Genomic DNA, 21,186 nt, shown 5'->3' with positions numbered 1-21,186 from the left:
GACCCTGATACTGCTGTCACCTTACAAACAGGGAACCCAAAGTACTAAGGGGTCAAGGAACATAACCTCCCCAGGGTTGTCCAACCCTGTCCCATTCTCTTCCCATGATGCAGTGCTACCGCATGGAGGGTGGGAGGGCTCTACAGAAACGGAAGTCATCACAGACAAGGGAAGCCCCTACTAGAGGCAGATGCAGCCTCCCCAAGGCTAGGAGTCATCAGGGCATTGTACTCTTTCCAGTGACTGGACACAGCTCCGTTATTTCTGAATGCACAAAGTCAAAGGCTTTCAGCAACAGAACACAAAGTTTCCATTAAAAAGTTTCCTCTGGCTCCCTGGTGGAGTAGCTTTGAGGGCTACAAGTGGAAGCAGAGAGGCTTGTGAGGGTGTTGGCATGCCAGCCAGGCTAGAAGATGCAGCCCCAGACTGGCTGGGTTGGTGATGCATGGTCCTGGGAAGGAAAAGCATGGGCTCTGGTAAGACAGCATCATTGCCATCAAACACTGCTGAGGTCCGCCATCATGGATAACCCCCAACACCCCGAGACCTCACATCCTGGCTTCCTTGGGCACTGCTCCCAGTCACGCTGGCCTCCTGCTGCCCCTCAACCCACTAAGCATGTTCCCACCACAGGTCTTTTGCACTTGCTACTTTTCTCCCTGAACCATCCTTCCCCCAAATGCCCACATGATTTCCCCCCTCACTCCCTTCAGGCCTCTCCAGACCTCCCCTCACATAGCTCTAGATCTCAGCACACCTTCCATGTCATACCTCTGTCCATGTGGGTGCCCCTCCCCACTCCCGCCCCTGCAGATAAGCTCTAGAAAGGCAGGGGCGTGGTCTGTTGTGCTCAGTGCCTAGCATGGCTCATGGCACATAGTAGGTCCCCAGGTCATGATTAGCACCTACTGGGTCTGACTCGTTCACATCCTACATGCCCAAGGAGCATCTGCTCTCAACGCCCCATGTGTGAGTGGGGGGTGGGTCCCTCCCAGCTTCCGTGAAGACATCAGTCCAGTGGGGAAGATCACTAGGGAGAGAGAGGACATCAGAGTTCTGACAGGGAACCCTACAGTCCTATGGGGGCCCAGGCTTCAGGGAGGGTCCCGGAGAAAGTGGCCCTGAGCTACCTGAGAGTTAGCACTCATGAAAGCCAGCCAGGACAGGGATCAGGGCATGGGGGTGGGGGTCTTCAATCAGAGCACAGGGTTAAGGCCCATAGGAGTAAGGAAGGCGGTTCCTTGGAGGAACTCTGTATTTCTCTGGATTTCCCCAGTCATTCAGTGGGAGGACACTCACTGACCACCCCCCTTCCTCTGTGTACAGCCCCACAGGTACTGGGAAGCTAGTGTCCATACCAGCACATGCCACCCCTCAAGTGGCTGGAGCAGACATTAGTCAAACACACCAAGACTGGGCAGATGGTGGACCCCAGACAGGGGCTCTGAGAGAAAGGAAACTGGCCCATGAGAAGGTCAAACTGTCCCAGACACAGAGGTCCCCAGACATTTCTTTTTTTAAGATTTACTTATTTGTTTGAGAGAGAGAGAGTGCATGTCAGGGGGAGGAGCAGAAAGAGAGAATCCTTAAGCAGACTCCCCGCTGAGCACAGAGATATGGGGCTCGGTCCCAGGACACTGAGCCGAAATCAACAGTCTGCTGCTCAACCAACTGAGGCAGCCAAACGCTCCTCCCCAAAGACTTTGAGCAAGAAGTGATGCCAAGGGGACTTCTGAAGGAGAAAGTGCTGACCCGATGAAAAGGAATGGAACATTCCAGGTAGGGGAACTGGTGTACCAGGGGGAAGCAAGGTGCCCAGGTGGTCAGGGGATGGTCAAGAAGAATCACTGGGAAGACTTGGAGATGCACGGGACACAGGCGCCCAAGGGACAGACTGCATTGGGGTGCCCCTCACATCACATTTGCACAGTGGGGCACACGACACCTCACTGACAGAGTGGAGGGTTTGCACGGGCAGAACATGCATGCAGGCTTAGCCATGTCTGGGATGGAACAGGCTGGAGTCATGTGGGATGCTAAGAGCTCAGTGGGGTTCGAGGGAGGGGGGGTGCCAGGGGGCGGGGGAGCAAGGTCAATAGGGGGTTCGTGAGGGACACTACCCAATTCAGACCTTGTCTTACCGGAGGACGACGGGAACCCGTGCCAGCCACGGGTCCGACAAGTGATGTGAGGAAGCCGTGGGAAGGCCCACCAAGGCGGGGGCCAGGCCAGGCCACTAGGGGCCAGGACACAGCCCAGTGCCAGAGCCAAGCCTGCTCTGCCTCATCAGGTCAGCTGGGGCCTGGGAAACTCCACGTCCACATGAGCCTGACCCTGGCCCTCCTGGTGAGGCCCCCGTGGAGCCGAGCAGCAGAAGTGGGGGAAGACAGATGTCTTCATTCTTCAACATGATCCAAATGAGGCTTTACATTTTTTGTTTTTTGTTTTTGTTTTTTTTGTTGTTGTTGTTGTTGTTTTAATTCCCAGAACGTAGCTGCAATCTCACTTCACAGAACAGGCTGACTTGCACAAGGCAGTCATGGCAGTGACTGCCATCTTGTCCATCTCGTCCTGCCCATCAACTCTTCTCTGGCCACGGCCACCTGCTAGGGATTCAGCATGACCATGTCATCCACATCCCCCTTGTAAAGGGCGGAGGAAACTGGCTCAGAGGGGCGGACTGACTTGCCCAAGGTCACCCAGCCAGGGGCTAGGTGTGGGACCTGAGTGTGTCTGATTCCAAAGCCTGTGTCCTGAGTCATCAGCACTGCTCATGACCTGACATCCAGCTGATGCAGTCAGGGAGGAGTTCAAGGAGGGGGTCTGGGACTGTACAAGGGCCGTGGAGCCACTGAGAGCTGAGGGACAGCCTTGCAAAAGCCTGCCCAGGCCTTCTGCACCTGCAAGCTGTGCACTGCTGTGTCCTCCCACCAGCAGCAAAGCAGGCATATCCATCCCAGCCAGCCAGGTCCAGCGGGCTTCCCAAGAAACCCCATCGTGACTGCATGAGGCCACAGCCTGGGACATGAGAGAGACTGAAACATTCAGCTCTGCTGCTTCCCGATCACATCCAGCTTCAGGCTCTTTAAATGGAAAGACACAGTCATACTCCTGAGAGCTGGAGGTCTGTGGTCTGCAGGGTTCAGAGGCCGGGGTTCCCAGGAGGCAGACTGCCATTAGCTTGCCGTGGCTGCTTTAACAAATAACAGGCTTGGGGAGCCCCTACCCCATTTTCACATGGCCTTCCCCTCCATGGGTCACATTTCTTGCCTCACTCTCATAAGGACACTTGTCATTGGATTTAGGACCCCCCCCACCTAAGTCAAAATAAGTTCCTCCCCTCAAAATTCTTATTCACATCCTTTGCCATGTAAGGTAATGGTCCCAGGTTCCCAGAATCAGGACGTGCACACTTCTCTTGGGGGTCACCATTCTGTCCTGGACAGATGCCACAGGTGGAAGCTAGCCTAGGTGTCAGGTCTGCTGAGCAGCTGGGGGTGGGGGGGGTGGGGCGGTGCTGCAGCCCTGCCTCTGAACAGCAGCGCAGCCTGGAGGCTCAAAGCTCAGGCTCCCCACCACTCACCACGCTGTGGCCTTGGACCAGTTTCTTAACCTCTCTGTACCTAAGTTTCCTTGTCTGCAGTAACAGTTTCTGCTCCTCAAGGTCAAAGTGCCTGGAGCCTGGCCCACGGGAGGCACTCAGTGACCGCTGCTGTTTTTAGCAGTCTCAGAATCCATCTTACTCCAAACCCACTCCTCCTCCTCCTCCCTGGGGCCCTGGGCTATGCAAAGAGCTGCCCTCCAGTCAACCATTCAGGCCCGAGCCCTGCAAATCTACCTACCTGATCCCCCCCTCTCTCCCTCTTATACCCAACAGGCCCCCAGTCCTGCCAGGACTAGCTTCTCCTTGTCTCTCTGTCCCCACTGTCCTGCGCTGGCCTGGACGAGCCAAACCCTCTGTCTCTGCACTCACCTCCCCCTCCACCTTCTCATCTTCCACCAGCTCCTACTTCCTCAGAGCCGATGGGACTCTGATCACGACTAAGGGCAACAGTCCCCCAGTTTATAGCTGTTATGGCAGGTTAGTAAATGAATATAGGCAGCACAAAGAAGAGGGAGATACAACCCACAGGAAGGGAGAAATGTACCCAGTAAAGAGTCTACCTCCAGAATAAAAAACCCTTAATTCGATAACAAAAAGACAAACAAGTTCATTTTCACATCAGCAGAGGAAAACTCCAGGTGGCCAATAGACACTTGAAAAAATGCTCAACATCACTCACCATCAGGAAAATGCAAATCCAGACCACAATGAGACATCACCTCACACCTGCCAAAACAGCTAAAAATCAACAACACAGGAAACAACAGGTGCGGGCGAGGCTGCGGAGAAAGGGGAACACTCCTCCTCTGTTGGCAGGAATGCAAACTGGTACAGCCACTCTGGAGAACGGTATGGAGGGTCCTCAAAAGTTGGAAATAGAACTAAAGTATGATCCAGCAATCCTACTAGTGGGTATTTACCCAAAGAAAACAAAAACACTATGAAATCTGGGGTGTCCTTCTTGGCCACTGGCGAATAATAACCATCATTCCTCAGATTTCCCCAGCCAGCAGATGATCAGAATCACATCAGCAGTTCTCAGACTGCCTGTATCAGAACCCCAGGGGTGCTGGGAAGCTCATGGAGGCCCAGATATTGCAGGTCCCAGAGATTCTCCCCCTGCTGACGTTTGAAAGCTGCTGCCTGTGGCAATCCATGGTAGCTGGACAGATGCACGTACTCCTTTTGAGAGGGACTCCTGGGTGTCGGGCACTGTGCTACTCTATTTCTCAAGCAATTCCTTGGAGCAAATTGTTTCTTTCTCCCCTTTCACAGAGAAGAGAGTGCTCGAGAGAGGGGAGTGAAGCTGCCGAAGTTCCCACGGCCCAGCGAGGGAGAAGCAGAAGCAGAGTTTCCATGTAGGTCTCTGAATGCAAAGTGCCTTGCCTGTCACGGTCAGGAAGGGGACACTCCAGACAAGAAGCCGTTCCCCAGGGCCTACGTCTGGCGGCCCAGGGAGCTGTGAAGGGCCAGCTCTCGGATCAAGAGCTGCTGCCCACCAGGAATATCAAGAGAATTTATTCTTCGTGCCACTGCCTGGCTCCCCCCAGGCCACCAAACCAGAACTCTCAATGGGGCGGACTGACTTACTGTCCTACTATCCCCTCTCCAGATACCTAGGCACCCACAGTAGAGAGAACAGCTCTGGAGCAGCAGGTCTCAACCTGGACTGCATGAGAGAATCATCTGGAAACTGAGAATTCCCAATGCAGAGGCTCTGCTCAGTCCCACCGACTCAGGATTCCAATGTGCAGTCCAAGTCTTGGTGGTTTCTAAGTCAATTCCAGCATACAGCCAAAGCAGAAAGTTCTGGATCAGGGCCCTGTGGGCTCCATTGTGATGCCATGTTGCTGGCAGGCCACTGAGTAACAAGATCAGAGTCCCCTGAGCTTGGGTCCACGGTGACCAGGCCACTGAGGACAGGAGTGGTGGCAGCTTAGGGCAGCAGTTCTCAACCTTAATGTGCCTGACAACAACTCTACAGGTGCCTCGAATTTCCCTGAACTGGCCCCTCCCCAGCAATGTGGGTCAAAGAGGCTGGGGTCCCTGAACGTGCATTTCCAACAGGTGCCCAGGTGAAAGAATACTCAGTGCCAGGATCACCCTTGGGTAACCCCTGTTGAGTGTTCAAAAGCTAGTCTATCAGGCTTTGAGTCCTCCTCTAGCAGGCACTGGGTGGCCCTGTGACTCAGGTCTCACCTGCAAAATGGGCCATGGTGGTTCAAAACCATAGGTTGTTGTGAGGGAACAAAAGATGTGGAAAGCTAAAGTGGTAAGAGAAAAGAATGCCTACTACATGCCTGGAATTTCCATATTCAATGCTGTTGCCACTTTCACCACCATCCCTGTGTCCACAGTCATCGCCACCATCACCACCACCATCACTACCACGACCACCACCACCATCACCAGCATCACCATCACCACTGCCACAATCACCACCATCATCAACATTATGACCACCATCATCACCACCATCACTACCACCATCACCTTCACCATCATCACCACCATCACCATCATTGCCACGATCACCACCATCACCGTTGCCACCATTGCCACCACCATCACCATCATTGCCACGATCACCACCATCACCGTTGCCACCATTGCCACCACCACCATCACCACTACCACCATCACCATCATGACCATCACCATCACCATCATCATCACCATCACCATCACAATCAACACCACTATCACCACTACCATTGCCACCATCGTCACCACCAACATCACCACCATCACCAACACCATCTCCACCATCATCACTATCACTATCACCATCACCATCACTACTACTACCTTCACCACTACCATCATATCATCATCACCATCACCACCAGCGCCATCACTAGATATTCACAATACAGTTCCAGAAGCAAAGAATGCCTGTTTAGGTGCAAAGGCAGATGAGAAGCTAGGAGAGAGAAGGCCAGGGAGCCAGCTGTCACATAACTTGCTTCAGTATTTTTTCAGACCCTAATGCCAATGGCATAAGTACAAAATAGTGACCAGTGTGGGAAGATGGAAGAGGAATCTTCACATGTCCTGGATACCTGTGATTCAACCTCAAAAATCACCTAGGCCAGGTGTGCCCTGAAGGCATGACTATGCACCTCCTATCTCCAAACTCCACCACCCTCCCCAGGGCCTGGCACAGAATCAGGGGAGCCAAAAAAGCCACCGTTCCACTCCACTTATGCCTTCACTCCACGGGGAAAGTGCTGGATTTGAAACTGGTGAAGTGCATATTTTTGCAAAGCTATACAGACATATAATAGCTAAGCATTATTGATATTTACATTAATAACATCTAACACAAAAGCAGAACTTCTCTCACTTCTCCACAGTTTCCCCAATGATACTGACCATTCTCCCAGAAGGCAGGCCACAGGGCACCATGTGATAATTCCCAGCCCTGCTCACACCCTGGGATGTAAGCCTTGGAAACCACGGTCCTGTGCTCTAAAGTCTACAATCCTACCATCAGACCAGTGGACCCCTCCAGCCTGAAATGGGTGGTGAGCCCAGGACAGCTACTCAGAGCAAGGGACCTTTTCTCGACACTGCCTGAGCATGCTGGCTGAGAATCTCACCACGCAATTCTCCATGCCCTCTCAACTTCCCACTTCCTCAAGCTGGCCATGGCCCCATCATTGGCATCTGTCAGATGAGCTGCAGATAACATTAATAGATCCCAGCTGCAGAAAACATTGTCTCCAGTGAGGAAGGAGTCAGGATCACAGAAGATAAAAAGAACCAGGCCAGGTTCACATCTGAATCCTGAGCTGCTCCAGCCCTGGCCTGGGCCTCTTCCTATCACCACCAAGACCCCCAGAAAATCAGGCTGTACTGGAGAAAAGAAAGAACCCAGCCCTGGCCCAGCCCTTGGGGAGCTCATGGCCACCCCATCAGCCCAACCCACATAGGGTATTAGTGTCAGGAAAGAATCAACCAGGGTATGGGAGCCCCAAGGAGAGAGTGTCCACATTCCCTAACGTGACATTCTGTCCCCAGACACCCAGGCCCTGGCACTCTCTTCCCCCAGGGCCAGGAGGAGCATTCAGAATGAGAAAGTTCCTCCTACCTGCAAGGCTCTGCGCTCAAGGCTTTCTCACTCAGGATGCCTTCTGTGCCCATTTGTTCCCTCCACTAACACTGACTGTGCATCTCCTGCACTCCCAGCTCAAGTACAGACCATGAAACAGTAACAGCTGGCCTTGTGTTACCCAAGACCTGGCAGGAGAGGCAGCTTGGATTTGGATGACTGCAAAGGATGAGGTCAGCATAGAGAGCCTGGGGGACTTCCTGGAGGAGATGACCCCCAAGCTGCATCTTCAAGGAGAAGTCAGAAGTTAGCTAACCAGATTAATAAAGGATAAAAATGATAAGACATCAAACCTTACTGGATGACCGCGCATGTTTGTATGTGTTCTAGAGGGTTCTACGTACCACTGGCTACCCCCAGAGGGGATGGAGAAAACGAGGGTCTCCTATTTTCCATATTCTCTTCTCTGTTTAAGTAATTAAAACAACAAATACTGCCTCAGCCATTTTAGAAGGCAATAAAATTTTGAGAAAAACTTAAAAGAAGGTAGGAATGAAAAGTTGAAGGAAAATTAATCCTAAAGCAAAGATTCTAAAAATCTAACGATTTCCCTATAGAGAGGGGAATACATTTTGTCAAAAGCCTCTGCCATGATTTCAAAACTGGACCCCAAGGGGCCGCTCAGAATTGAACTCTGGGGCAAGCAGTTCTCCCTGCGTCAAATGGACAGGGACAAAGATGGGGCGGGGAACACGGGGCCAACAGGTGGACCCCGAGATCCTCAAGTCACCTCCCCAGTCAGCAGCACTTTTTTCAAAAGTTTTATTTTTGCACAGTTGCTAAACTATAGAAAAAGTCCTAGAATAGTACAATGAACACTTTACACCGTCATCTAGACTCAACTGATTTTTCACATTTTTCCATATCTGCTTTATCTACCGATAAAGAAGAACATGTTTCTATTTTTGTCAACAATTTGAAAGTAAACTACAGACGTCACAGCATCTCACCCTAAATGCTGTGGCTTTTATCTCTTTAGACCAAGGATGTTGTGAAATCACAACACCATTAGCAAACCCAGGAAATTTTACCATTGATACATTTCATATTCAAATGTCAGTTGCCACAATAACATCTCTGTAGCAAAATGATGATTTTTCTTGACCCAAGCCTCAGAGCACTTGTTACAAGAAACTATTTACAGAACACTGCCATGTCTCTGTCAGAGAAACCCTGGACCACCAGCAAACTTCTCTGAATTAATCAGGTAGAAAAGTAAAATATAATGATAAATCAGGAAATAAGCATCATCAGGTAAAGAAGCATCTTTGACACGAGGGGAGAGCAGCTGGGAGGGACTCTGGCCCAGAGAGAGAGGATTAGAGATCTTCACCTCATGCCAGCCCTGGTCCTTGGCTCCTGGTCTAAGAAAACACAAGCCACATGCCCTCAATCCTGACTGAGGAGTTCCCGCTATCCTTGGGAGCTGGCAGTGAGGACCAGTCAGGCCATGATGAAGAAAAGCAGGGGCACCAAGGCTCACATCCCTCAACCTACTGAGTCACTCTGGAGAAGCCACAAAGCTGCTGTGGGCCTCAGTTTCCCCTCCCTGAGGGCCCTTGTAGCAGTTACAGTGGGTGCCCGAGCCTACCCACAGGCTCACTTGAGAAAGGGCTCCTGGGAATGGGAATGTAAAGCCCTAACCCCTTCTGGCCTAAACCCTTGTCTCCATTCTGACCCCTTGGCACTCCCAGCTGGACCAGGACACCCATCTCCCTGCTGAGAACCAGTTTCTTCTGCCTCCCTCCACAATGTGCTCCCCACTGGCCACCCCCTTCAACCCTTTCCCACCCCATGAGGTTCTTCCACTCACCCCCTCACCCATGGTCACCTTGAGCCACACAGAGTTCTCATTCAGTGTCCCTTAATCCTGGACCTGAATGGGGCCCTTCGTCATCTGTTCCCCACTTCCCCTTACCACCGATCCACTCCAACTCTCCTCACCTATCCAAACAACCATCTGAGAGCAGCAACCGTGGCAGGCAGATGAATTCTCTAGGGGACCGCTGAGGTCACGGAGGTTCGGAGAGGTTGAAGAACTTGCCCAAGGTCACTCAGCTCAGGAGTGACAGAAGCAGGGCACAAGTGAGTAATCTCCCTTCCTTCTACATAAAAAGCAAAGCATTTTATTCGTGCTGCCTCTGGACAAGGCTGGAAAGAACACTGACAGTGGTTGGAAGGGCGGCGGGAATACAAGTGAGTGCCGTTTTCTTGTTCTTTTTGCAAGACGTTCATCACTTTCGTACAGTTTTATGCTCACAGTGGGAAACTATTAATGACTAGAAATCAGCAGATATCAGTGATGATCCCACAAGCATTTCACATTGCAGATACATCACATACTGATGATAAAGATAAAGCTGGTGGTCCGATTTCAGCTGAGGACTCAGCCGATGGAGCTGCCACCAGGCGGGATTTCCTGCACGGCTCTGTCCAGGCAGATGGACGCCACCTTACACTGCACCTGCCCACCCCTACCCTGTGCCAGCCAACCCTTGGCTGTCTCTGAACCTGGAAAAGACTTTAGGTTCAAGGCTCAGACTTCTTGTCTCCAGTTAAAGCAAGAGATGCTCCACAACTCCCTTTAGAGAGGTTAAAAGGATAAGCATGTATTTATTTACTTAATGCTCATTTTGAATCCCGCCAAGATCCCTGTCTTCTTCATCCATGTAAGAGATAGTAATACTGACATCCACGGGGCCACAACTGACATTCCTAACAGTGGTGAGGTACCCTGCTCCACAAACAATAAACAGCATCCTTACCATTTCTTGAGAACCTATTAAGCACCAGATACTTTCCCAAGCACTAAAGATACAGAGATAATCAAGGCAGTTCTGCCCTCAGGTGAATGGAGGTCTAGTAGGAAGAAGGAAGGAATATAAATTCCTAGAGGGCTTGAACTTGACCTTAAGCACACCAGGGAGCCATGGAGAGGTTTCTGCCAGGGGACACCTGTGCATTTCAGACCAGTTGCTCAGGGTCCACACAGATGACTTTCTGGAGGGCGCCCCCTGGGGTTAGAGACAGCGCTGAAGCTGTACCCTCATCTGGTGAGGGGAGAAGAGGCCAGAGGCAAGCCACAGATAAGAACATTTTAAGAGGTAAAGCCACACAGGACTTACAGCCCAAGTACAGGGGACAGGGAAGAATTCCTAAAGCTTGAGTTAAGCTGCATTGTACATTTTGATCTATTTTTTAATCTCTCCAAACAGTCACAAAGTTCCTTATCACTCCTAGCTGCTGGGCTGTTTTACTGCAGGAACAAAGAGAAGCACTGTGCCTCGTCACCCTGACCCACTCAACGGGGCAGTGGGGCTAAGGAAATTAAGGGCTGCAAGAGAATACCTCCGCATTTACAAATGGGGAAACAGAGGTTCTCGGAGGTGGACTGATGGGCCTAAGCTTCCACTGAACATGCAAGACCAAGAATCTGAACACAGATCTGCCAGGTCCCAGGGTTTACTTTGTGATATCCCCTACAGGCCCAATCTCTTAGCAGCATCCACAGCTCCGGGGCCCAAAGGAGTTAGAGCCTTTCAAAATGGTGGGCAAGGCACAGTCTTTGCTGTCATGAATGGAGACCCTCGCCTGGACACCCACTAGCACCCTGAAGCCACAGAGGGATCTTGGAAAGGGAGAGGGTGTCAGTAGTCAGACACCAGGCTCCCTAAAGGCAAAAATATTTAGCAAACAATGATACAGAGAAGTAGTGAGCTCCAGACTTGGAAGGGACGTGTTAAGAGGCCATCTGGAGCCACTTCCCCATTGTACAGATGGGACGGAAGCCAAGGGAAGGTGTCTAATCCAAATGCACACAGGACAGCAGCACTGGAACCCCGACTCTTCCTACCCTGGTGTTGTACTCAGCTTAGTGAAGGTTTATACGCCACAGCATCGCCTGCTCCAGGAAGCCCTCCATGATCGCCAAGATTCCTGCCCTGAAGGCCCGGGACTCCCCAGAAAGCCTGTCAGTCAGATCCAGTGTGGAGTCCTGGCTCCCTCCCTTACTGCCTGTAGGACCTACACCAAGTCATGTCACCTGAGCCGAGGCTGTCCTGCCTCCTGAGGCTGTGGCACAGATTCAGTGAATTAAGGCAACCCCTTTCCCGGACTGAAACGCGGACTGACCCAGGACACCATAATGGCTGCCTCCCTCCAACATCAAGGCCACCACCCCTTCCGCGTCCTGGAAAGCACCTGACTCAGATCGTGCCTCCAAGCTTCTTGCACTGGAGGCCGGCCCTCTCCTCCCACCCCTGCCAGGCCTCCCCATGCGACGGCAAGTGGGCTAGGCCCTGGGCGCCGGAAACACACCCGCACAGCCTACATCCACTTCCGGGCACACCCACTTCCCCGGCAGTCACGCTGACCCCTCCCCTTCCGTTTTCTGACCCCGCCCCCTTCCAGGGATGCCGGCACTACCACCGAGGATCCCATAGATCCTCACCTTCAGAACGCACCGTGGTGTTGAAAAGCAGGCCGGGTTACCAAGTTGGTACAGTGCGACCCTGGCAAAATATGAAATTTGCGCACAAATGTGCGGGAAGAAAAAAGGCCAGAGGGTGCTTCTCAACATGTTTTGCTTTTTTCATGCAATGAAGTCTTGCAGCGCGGGGGTGGGCTCCACACGGAGCTACTGCTTCTGGGAGGACCGGCTGCCCTCTCTGAACGTGCCCGCAACGCCCTGCTGTGTGTGGGTGAGGCCCTGAGGCCCCACGGCTCCCCTACTCTGACCACTACACGGCTCCACCACCCCTGCCACCTCCGAGGGCCTGGTTTCCTCCCAGCTCCTTCATGGTGCTTGAGAGGAAAATAAAGCACCCACATGGGGCGGGAGGAGGCGGGGGTGGGGGGACTCGGAAGAGGCAACAGCTCAGAGGCCGACTGCCTGCACTAGCACAGGAAGCCCAGCCCGGCCGTGGCGCCCCCATCCTCTACAGCCTGCTCCTTGGCATCCCAGAGACCCTTCCAGGTGCCATCAACGGAACAATGTTGCAAAGCCACAAACCCACAGGAAACCAGGCCTCTCTCGCCCTCAGACACAGGCATCTCCTCTGCGGACAGTGACCCTGCCCCTTCTGCCAGGCAGAGAACAAAGGCAATGAAGGGGCCCAAGGGCAGCCCCAAGTCAGGCTCCTGCCCCCAGACCCAAAAGCAGCAGTCAAAGCAAGAGCTGCCATTTCTAAGATGTGGCTCTATGCTGGGCAATCTCACTCCACCCTCAAAACCTGTAAAACACCGTGTCATCCCCACTTGACAGATAAGGAACACCTTTGGAAGAGTGAAGTCACTTGTGCGATGTTCACAGCATGTCAGGGGCAGAGTCAGGACTCGAACCCAAGTCTGTCTGACTCTAAGGCCACTTCCCAGCTGCCCAAGGAACTGTGTCCGTTTGTTTTCTATCCTTGGGACTTAGCATTCCAGGCACACTCCTGGAAGGCACCCATGCATGTTTTTAGGGAGGAACAGCCAGGCTAACAGTGCCATTGCCACCCCCCCCCCACCCCAGAACAAAGCATATTGAGAGCAAATTCAATACCGCTATATTAACCTCAACACTTCCATCAAGCTATGGTTTCAAAATATCCCAGTTCATGAAGAGCTTCCAATATCAACAAAAAAACCACCTGCTTCAATTTCCCACCAAACACTCCCACAAACACAAACAATTTCTGATAAAATGTCTACTCACATTAAAAACGCACATTGCAAAATCCCCATCAAATAGAGGGTTGAGAGCTGTTATCAACATTCACAAGAACATGAGGAAACTTCTTGCAGAACATCCTGTGCCAGTGGAGTTTTTGTTAGTCCTTCGCTGTAAAATCTTACAGATGCTGAAAGGGAGGAAAAATCTGAGGTGGGGACAAGCCACGGGAACTAATACCTGATCTGCAAGAGAAGCAAAGCATCCTGGGTTGCCTGGGTTGTCCTCTCCCATCAGACACAATGCAATATAACTCAAACAACATGCACCAAGTAATAATAACCACAGTCCACACACATACCACCATTTCTGGGTGCTACAAACTGTTCCAAACTAGTAATAATTATCTATCACTCCACATTCCTACGACATGGGTATTATTAGAGTCATCATTTTAGGGTCCCAGCCGGAAGAGGTAGGTAACTTGGCCAAGGGGACCCAGCTTGCAAATACAGAGGCGAGGATGAGCAGGCAGTCTGGCTCCAGTGTCCATGTCCTTACCTGCTGTGCTATGTAACTCCCAGCAACAGGTGTTACAGGAGGACCCGAGCGTAGAGCCCCAAGTGTGGCCTGGACACTGCCTTATCCAAAGGGAGGTCAAATAAGTACACTTCTTGAGCACCGAGCTAAGTCCTGGCTGTTGTGCACACCTGGGGGGAGAAGGGTGCCAGCCCCTGGGCAGACACCAGGCATCACGTGCTTTACACACATAATCCCAGTGCTCACAAGGTCCTGGAGAGACACGTGTGATTCTCATCTTATGGAGACAAAATGTCAGCTTAAAGTGAGTAAAGGATTTGCTCAAGGCCCTACCTTTGCTCTTTCAACTGCTACTTGCTGGCTCTTGGCAAACTCTCTGGTCCTCTTTAATGATGTACAAAGTCCCCTGAAGGAGTCCCATAAAAGGCCCCAGGTGTCAGGTTGTTTCTGTCCCGCCTCTGCTGAAATGAGTCACCAGGCTGACAAGTAATCACACGGCCAGGAACAGGCAGGGGCAGCCAGTGACTCTCAAGCAAACTTCGTTTGCGGTTTCCACATCCTTTCTACACCAGCCACTCAACGTGGTGTGCAATGCCTGGGCACTCTTCGACAGACACCAACCAAGCACCCGCTGTGTGCACAAAGCTGGTGGGGCACACGGAGCCTATGTCCTCGCTCCTCTCAAGAAGGTGACTCTAGAAATGACAGGGGTAGGGTGGGGCTGGGTCAGGTAGGGAGAGACCAGGTCCTCCAAGAGGAACATAATTACAGAGCTGGGTTGCTTGGCCTGAGATGTCCTTACTGCCAGGATACTCCCTGCCGGGTTAGTACCAAATGAACCAGGAAGGAAGATGGTCAACAATGACCTTATCAGGTGTAGACATTTGTTGGCCCCAGGCTGGGCACAGAAGCCTCAAATATGACTCCCTCGTGGGTCCTGAGCTGCAGCTGGTGAGCAAGAAAGACAATGAAAGAGGACAGCCCCACAATGTGGTCAGGGCTGTGACAAAAAGATGTGCAGGGCCCGGCGGAGGTGGGGGGCAGAGAGGGGGCAGGGAAGCACCCAAGGAGATGAGCCTGAAGCCATCTGGAGAGGTAGCAGAAAGGCACTGCTAGGACTAGGGCACAGAAGTCCAGAGTCAGGAGGAAGAAAGAGGGTCTGGGAAGTTCAAGAAGGCACAGAGTGGATCAGGGAGGGGTCAGTGTCACCCACAGAATGTTTGTGCCCCCTCCCAAATTCCTATGTTGAAACCCAAATCCCTGGTGTGATGGTATTTGGAGATTAGGTCTTTGGGGGAGTGATTAGGGTGAGATGAGGTAGGGGCCTCAAGGTGGGGTCAGTGCCCTCATAAGACACAAGGGAGCTTGCTTTCTCCCTCTTCTGCACCCTCATGAACACACAGTAAGAAGGCAGGAAGAGAGCTCACATCAAAATTGACTGGCAGCCTGACCTTGGACTTCCCAGCCTCCAGAACAATGAGAAATACACTTCCAGTGCCCCCGCTTCCTGTCTATGGTGTTTTGGGGATGGCAGCCTGGGTGAGGACAGTCAGTAAAAGCAAGAGCATCAGGAGAGGCCACAGATTTGATGACAAGGATTGTATGCTTCATCCCGGGCCCAGGGGAACCCGTTACACAGAGGAGAGACAGAGCCAGGAGTAATTTCAGGAAAAGATCACCCTTTTTGGTATGACTGCTGTTTTCCCCAAACACCCAGTAATTCAAGAGCCATTATGCAGAAGGAATGGGCATTCGGGACCTGCAGCCCTCCTGGGAGGACATGGGGTCTGTCCAGAGACTCAAGGTGAGGCAAGGGCTGGCCCTCATGAGCTTCCTCCCATGCAGCTCAGCTCTGTCAGTGGTGGTCCTGGAGGCTCTGCCATCCCAAGTCCCAGGACTGTGCAACATGGGACACTTGGGAATTTGAGATCCTGCAATGAACCACACATGGTACTGAGGGGTAGGCGACAACAACATAGGCACAGGTGCCTATGAGAAGATGGTGGCCAGTGTCTAAAACAAAGCAGAATCATCAGCACATCAGGGGGCTGGGAGGTGACACTGAGGGCCTGGACTGCATACTCCATTCCATGGAGCCTTGGTGCTCCTTGATGCTTGCAGGCCAGGGGTCTATAGCAACAAATGTTTGATTCTATCTTTTCATGTGTAGTCACTTTAAACTACAAAGACAGCATACAAGATCAAATGAGCTACACACCAAATGTTAACCCTTTGCAGACCCCACTGCATGGACCTGAGCTGCCAGGTGAATACCCAGCCTCTCCCATCACCCCCCCAGTACAGAGCATCCTAAGATCACAAGCCAAGTGACCAATCAAACCCTTACCAATTCCAATTGTGGTATGTAAGGATTCTCAAAACACAGACTATTTCCACAACCACAACAAAATCCTGGAAGGCTGAGGATGCCACTGTTGTTAAGACCACAACTACCACGCTCAATTTTTCATTTCAGAAGTTATATTCATCAAAGGGACCTCACCATCCTCATGTACTGACCTTAGAGTAAGTGTTATAAGTTTAAGATCAGAAAAAGACATGCAATAATAAACCATCATTTCCCTGTTTTGTGTATTTGGGTATATTATGGTAGAGCTGTTAAATTTTAAAAGATTTTTTTCATTTTACAATGGGCAAACAAATCCAGAGAGAGGTAAGGCTATTGCATTGGTTAATGATTACCTATGATCATCACCCTTGCTCAGTGCACTTCAAGAGAGCAGAGAAAGTGCCCAGCACCCAGCAGACACTCCCACCCTGGGGAAGAAGGACCACTGCAAGGCATTACAGCAGCAGGTGGGCAGGACATGAATCTGAGCCTGGGACTCCTGGCTCAGGCTGGTGTTCACACTCTGCCACTTTCCCTCTTTCCTAGAAATGAGATTAGAGCCCACATCCATCACAAAGAGGGAGAGAGCACAGAAAATCAAGGCCAGGACAGCTTTCTTCCACAGGAAACCATTAGAAGCCAAGCCCCTTTACCTTGAGCACCAGCTTGAAATGCGTGCACACTGGACAGAGAGCTGCCTTCTAGGAACTGCCCTTACGAAGCAAGGGTTTCCACATTCAGCTACAGATTCAGTGGGATGGCAGGGGTGATTTCTGCCTACTGGAGGGAACCAGCCAGTTGTCAATCATTTCAGTGACGACCCAATAGATAGATTGTGTAAGTACAGAATAAGTGGGGACCAGCCCTGCCTGCCCTGGTTCTCAGACTTCAGGGAGTATCAGGACTTTCCAGAGAATTTGTTAAAAGCCGGGCTACCAGGGCCCAACCCAATGTTTCTGATCCAGTAGCTTAGGCTGGATCCTAAGAAGGTGCATTTCCAAAATGCCCCCAGGGAGTGCTGATGCTGCTGGTCCAGGACCCCACTTGAAGAACCATTGCTCTGATCAGTTGCTCTCCTCATTGTGGCTCACTGAGGCAGATGTTCATGGAAGGTAGGAAGGGCAGGATGCAAACTTAGGAGATGGGATGGGGGTCAGGAGGGCAAAGGAACAGGCATTCCAGGAAGTGGGGCAGCATAAGCAAATGCAAGGAAGCTGGAAACAGCGGGAGGGGAAGTCAGTAGTTCAGTTTGGCCAGGAAGTAAAGGTGAGAGTGGGAGTGATGGAGGGTGAAATGGGAAGGACAAGTGGAGGTCTTGGATGTTGGGCTGACAAAAGGGAGTTGAATATCAGCTACAGGCCAGGCAGTGTTTGCTGGTATTGCCTACTAATGTCATTGCCTTGTGGTCAGAAGGCATACTTTGGATTATTTCTGTCCTTTTTAATGTATTGAGGTTGTCTCATGGCTGAGCATATGGTCTGCCCTAGAGAACAATCCACATACACTGGAGAATACATATTCTGATGTTGTTGGTAAGTCTAGTTGGTTTACAGGGTTGCCCACGTTTTCTATTTCCTTGTTGATCTTCTATCTAGTTGTTCTATCTGTTATTGAAAGTGGAGTACATAAGTATCCAACTATGTATTATTAAATTATCTATCTCTCCGTTCATTTTGGTCAGTTTTTGTTTCATGGATTTTGATGCTCTGTTGTTAGGTGCATATGTGTTCATGATTGTTTATATCTTCCTGATGGATTGACCCATTTATCATTATAAAATGTCTCTCTTTATCTCTATTTTTTAAGTCTATCTTAATATAATACCAGTATAGCCACTCCAGTCTTCTTGTGACTTTGCTCTTTGCATGACATACCTTTTTCCATCCTTTTACTTTCAAACTATTTTACCTTTGAATCCAAAGAAATCCCAAATTCATAACTTGTCGACATCTGAGATTGGGGGAACCTGGCACCCCACCCCCATCTTCTGGCAGGAGCACCCCAAGTTTCCAATATCCTATCCAGCAATAGGACTCACTTGTGTCTCTTGTAGACAGCATATAGTTATACCATTTTTAATATGTTCTGATAATCTTTGCCTTTTGACTGGATTGTTTAACCCATTCACATTTAACATTACTATTTGTATAGCTGAGTTCATGTCTGCCATTTCCCTGATTGTTTTGTACATGCCTCATGTCTTTTTGGTTCCTCTGCTCCTCCTTTACCACACTCTTTTGGATTAAGTGAATCAGACACTGGGTTTGGCATAAAAAGTAGAGCAAGAACTTCAAAAGACTAATTATTTTTAATCCACGTAGCAAAATTACCCCTCTTACTATTTTCAGTTTCCTTAATGGCTTCTTTTCTTTTCTTTTTTCTTTCCTTTCCTTCCTTTCCTTTTCCTTCCTTCCTTCCTTCCTTCCTTCTTTAAGAGAGAGAGAGTGCTTGCAAGCAGGAGGGGGAGAGACAGAGGGAGAGGGAGAGAGAGAATCTTAAATAGGCTCCATGCCCAGCATGGAGCCCAATGCAGAGCTCAAACTCATGACCCTGAGATCATGATCAGAGCCGAAAACAAGAGCTGAACACTTAACTGACTGAGCCAACCAGGTGCCCCTGGCTGGTTTTCAAATCAACCATGATTTTTTCTCTCTGGTTCCAGCAAACGGGAGCACATCAATGATTTGTCTGATAGTCGTGGAACACCATCTAAAGAAATGTCTACTACCAGATTTCTGAGTTGGAGAATTTGAAGCTACAATTTGAACTGCCCACCAGGAGGAATGGAGCCACTTGCAATGATCTGGGAATCAACTTCATGATATGGAGCAACTCTAAGTATGGTGACAGATCAGCGCTTCAAACCAAAGTGGGAAGGGATGGTTGGAATCACAACAAAGTCCATGGCATGGGTATTTTCAAATGCCATAGTATTGCTCTTGCAGACCTGGAACAGATGCTAACGAGTCTCTGCTGAACAGATGTCCCTTGTGTACCTGTCCCAATGGATAGTTGAGACCCCATCCCAAACTGATCAGCCCACATTCCTGCCTGAGTGACTTATATCCCCAACCTCCCGGTCACTTGACCTCTTAGTTTCTCTACTAAGCTCTCAGGTTCATCAACAAACATGAAGGGAAGCTACAACTCGGGTGCCTGTGAACTGTGAAATCCCAAATTCATAATTTGTCAACATCTGAGGTTGGGGGCTCCTGGCACCCCACCACATCTTCTAGCACCCCCAATTTCCAATATCCTACCCAGCAATAGGACTCGCTTGTGTCTCTGGTCCAAAGTGGCTTGCATTTGGGTTTAGTCACCCCTGTAGAAGACTCAAGGGATCTACAGTGCCCAGGCTGTCATCAACAGGACTCATCCTGGGTGACTCCAGGGAGAGATAAATGTCAATAAAGAACCCACTTGCCTGAAGGTTTAAACAGATTAGGCACAATCTGTAGGCATCCAAGCCCTTGTTCACAATAAGGTATCTGGCTGGCAAAAAGAATCTCTAGACCTCAGCCTGAAAGGACCCCAGACTTGCTTCAGGAACCCAATTACTGCCCGGCTCAATGAGCTCATTCACCCTGCTGCCCCGGCCCTGGAAGCTGTTCCGCCAGCTTCCCAAGAGAAGTCGTGTCTTCCAAAGTGCCACTTTGGGAGAAAGAGTAAAAGCAGGACAATTTAACAAGACCTACGACCTTCAGTAAACATGAGATGTTTGGACTCTGAAGAACAGCCTGCTAGTCTGTCTATCTGTTGTCCTGGACTGAAGGTGAGATGGTGATTTGGGGGAAGGAGACTTTATGAAGAAGATAGGAAGTTCCACCATGTCCTCTTTGGGCTAACATGGCCACTGAGGTGTTTCTCTGTACTGGGGTATCTAAGGCTCACAGAGTAGTCACAAGGGGTGGCTGCTGCAGAGAGTAGAGTGAGGCTAGTTAAGGACAGAACAGACTCAACACAAGCAATGGAGACAACCCAGCCACCTCCCAGCTGGGGCCCCGCCCAGCACTGCCATTATCAGGGTTATCGGGATCTGTGGGACTAAAGGCCTGAAATCTACTGAGACCACCTATTGTGCAGCCCACCCTGCGCCAGGCTCTGGGAAGCCTCCTGGGAATCAGAGGGCATCTCAAGCCTCCCAGAACCTTCTGGAGACTTCTTTCTAGTGGAAAAGTCAGGAAAGTCACTGACAACTGCAATACTGCATCCAGGGCAGTGGCAGAAGGATGCTTAGGGCAGCAGAAGCCCTGGCGACATGCCTGACCTGGCCTGGGGAAGGCGGGGGGATCGTGGGGTGGGGGGACAACAAGGAAGGTTTTCTGGAGGAAATACGGCTAATGGTGGATCCTAAGTGGAAGAGGTTCACTGCGTGGATGAGGACAGGAAAAGCGAATCGGCAAATCCGTCCGAGGGAACAGCATGTGCAGAAGCCTGGCTCCGTTGGGAGCAGTGGGCAGATGGTGCAGCTGGACACATGCCCCACATAAGGTGTGGGAATAGAGGGAGGCAGGAGCAGGCCACACCATGCTAGCAAAGTTAGGATGAGCAGAAGCAGCCCCTTTGGTCCATTCTTCTGCTTCCAGGCTATTCCTGTCTTAACCCAGCCCCGATGACTTCATCCACTCAATCCGAACTTGCAGAGGAATCAAACAGTTCTCTCCTGGAGGCCCAGGAAGAATGGAGGAACTGACATCCCAGCTGGGCTATGGAGCAAGCAGGATGTTATAGTTGAGAGGTGGAAAGCCCTTTCAGACAGAGGGAGCTGGAAAAGGAGGATCCGGAAGAAAGAGCAATGCTCAGCAGCTAGGTATGGTCCACTGAGATAAATAATGGCAATGGAGTTGGGAGCAGACGATTGGGGCTTTGAAAGCCCAGCTAAGGTCTGCACACTTCTCATATGTAATCAGCAACTGTCCGAGTGGCTG

General features: G+C 50.8%; 1 protein-coding gene across 6 annotated transcripts in view; it reads right to left on the bottom strand.

The window, feature by feature from the left end:
* JAKMIP1 (janus kinase and microtubule interacting protein 1) overlaps positions 1 to 21,186 on the bottom strand; it is a 129,303-nt gene that overhangs the window by 98,400 nt on the left and 9,717 nt on the right. The window contains exons 1-3 of one of the 6 annotated variants that reach the window (XM_032333785.1): positions 14,242 to 14,380; positions 13,930 to 14,078; positions 13,414 to 13,558 (exon numbers count right to left, since the gene is read on the bottom strand). The exons of the other annotated variants lie outside the window; for them this stretch is intronic. The gene's annotated coding sequence lies outside the window, so the exon portion shown is untranslated. Of the gene's footprint in view, positions 1 to 13,413; positions 13,559 to 13,929; positions 14,079 to 14,241; positions 14,381 to 21,186 lie in introns of those variants that run through there. 6 annotated transcript variants of the gene reach the window in all.

This window comes from Mustela erminea, chromosome 2, assembly GCF_009829155.1.
Source record: "Mustela erminea isolate mMusErm1 chromosome 2, mMusErm1.Pri, whole genome shotgun sequence".
NCBI classification, from domain to species: Eukaryota; Metazoa; Chordata; class Mammalia; order Carnivora; family Mustelidae; genus Mustela; species Mustela erminea.
The sequence above is the reverse complement of the archived record's forward strand: the minus strand, read 5'-3'. Positions and strand labels throughout refer to the sequence as shown.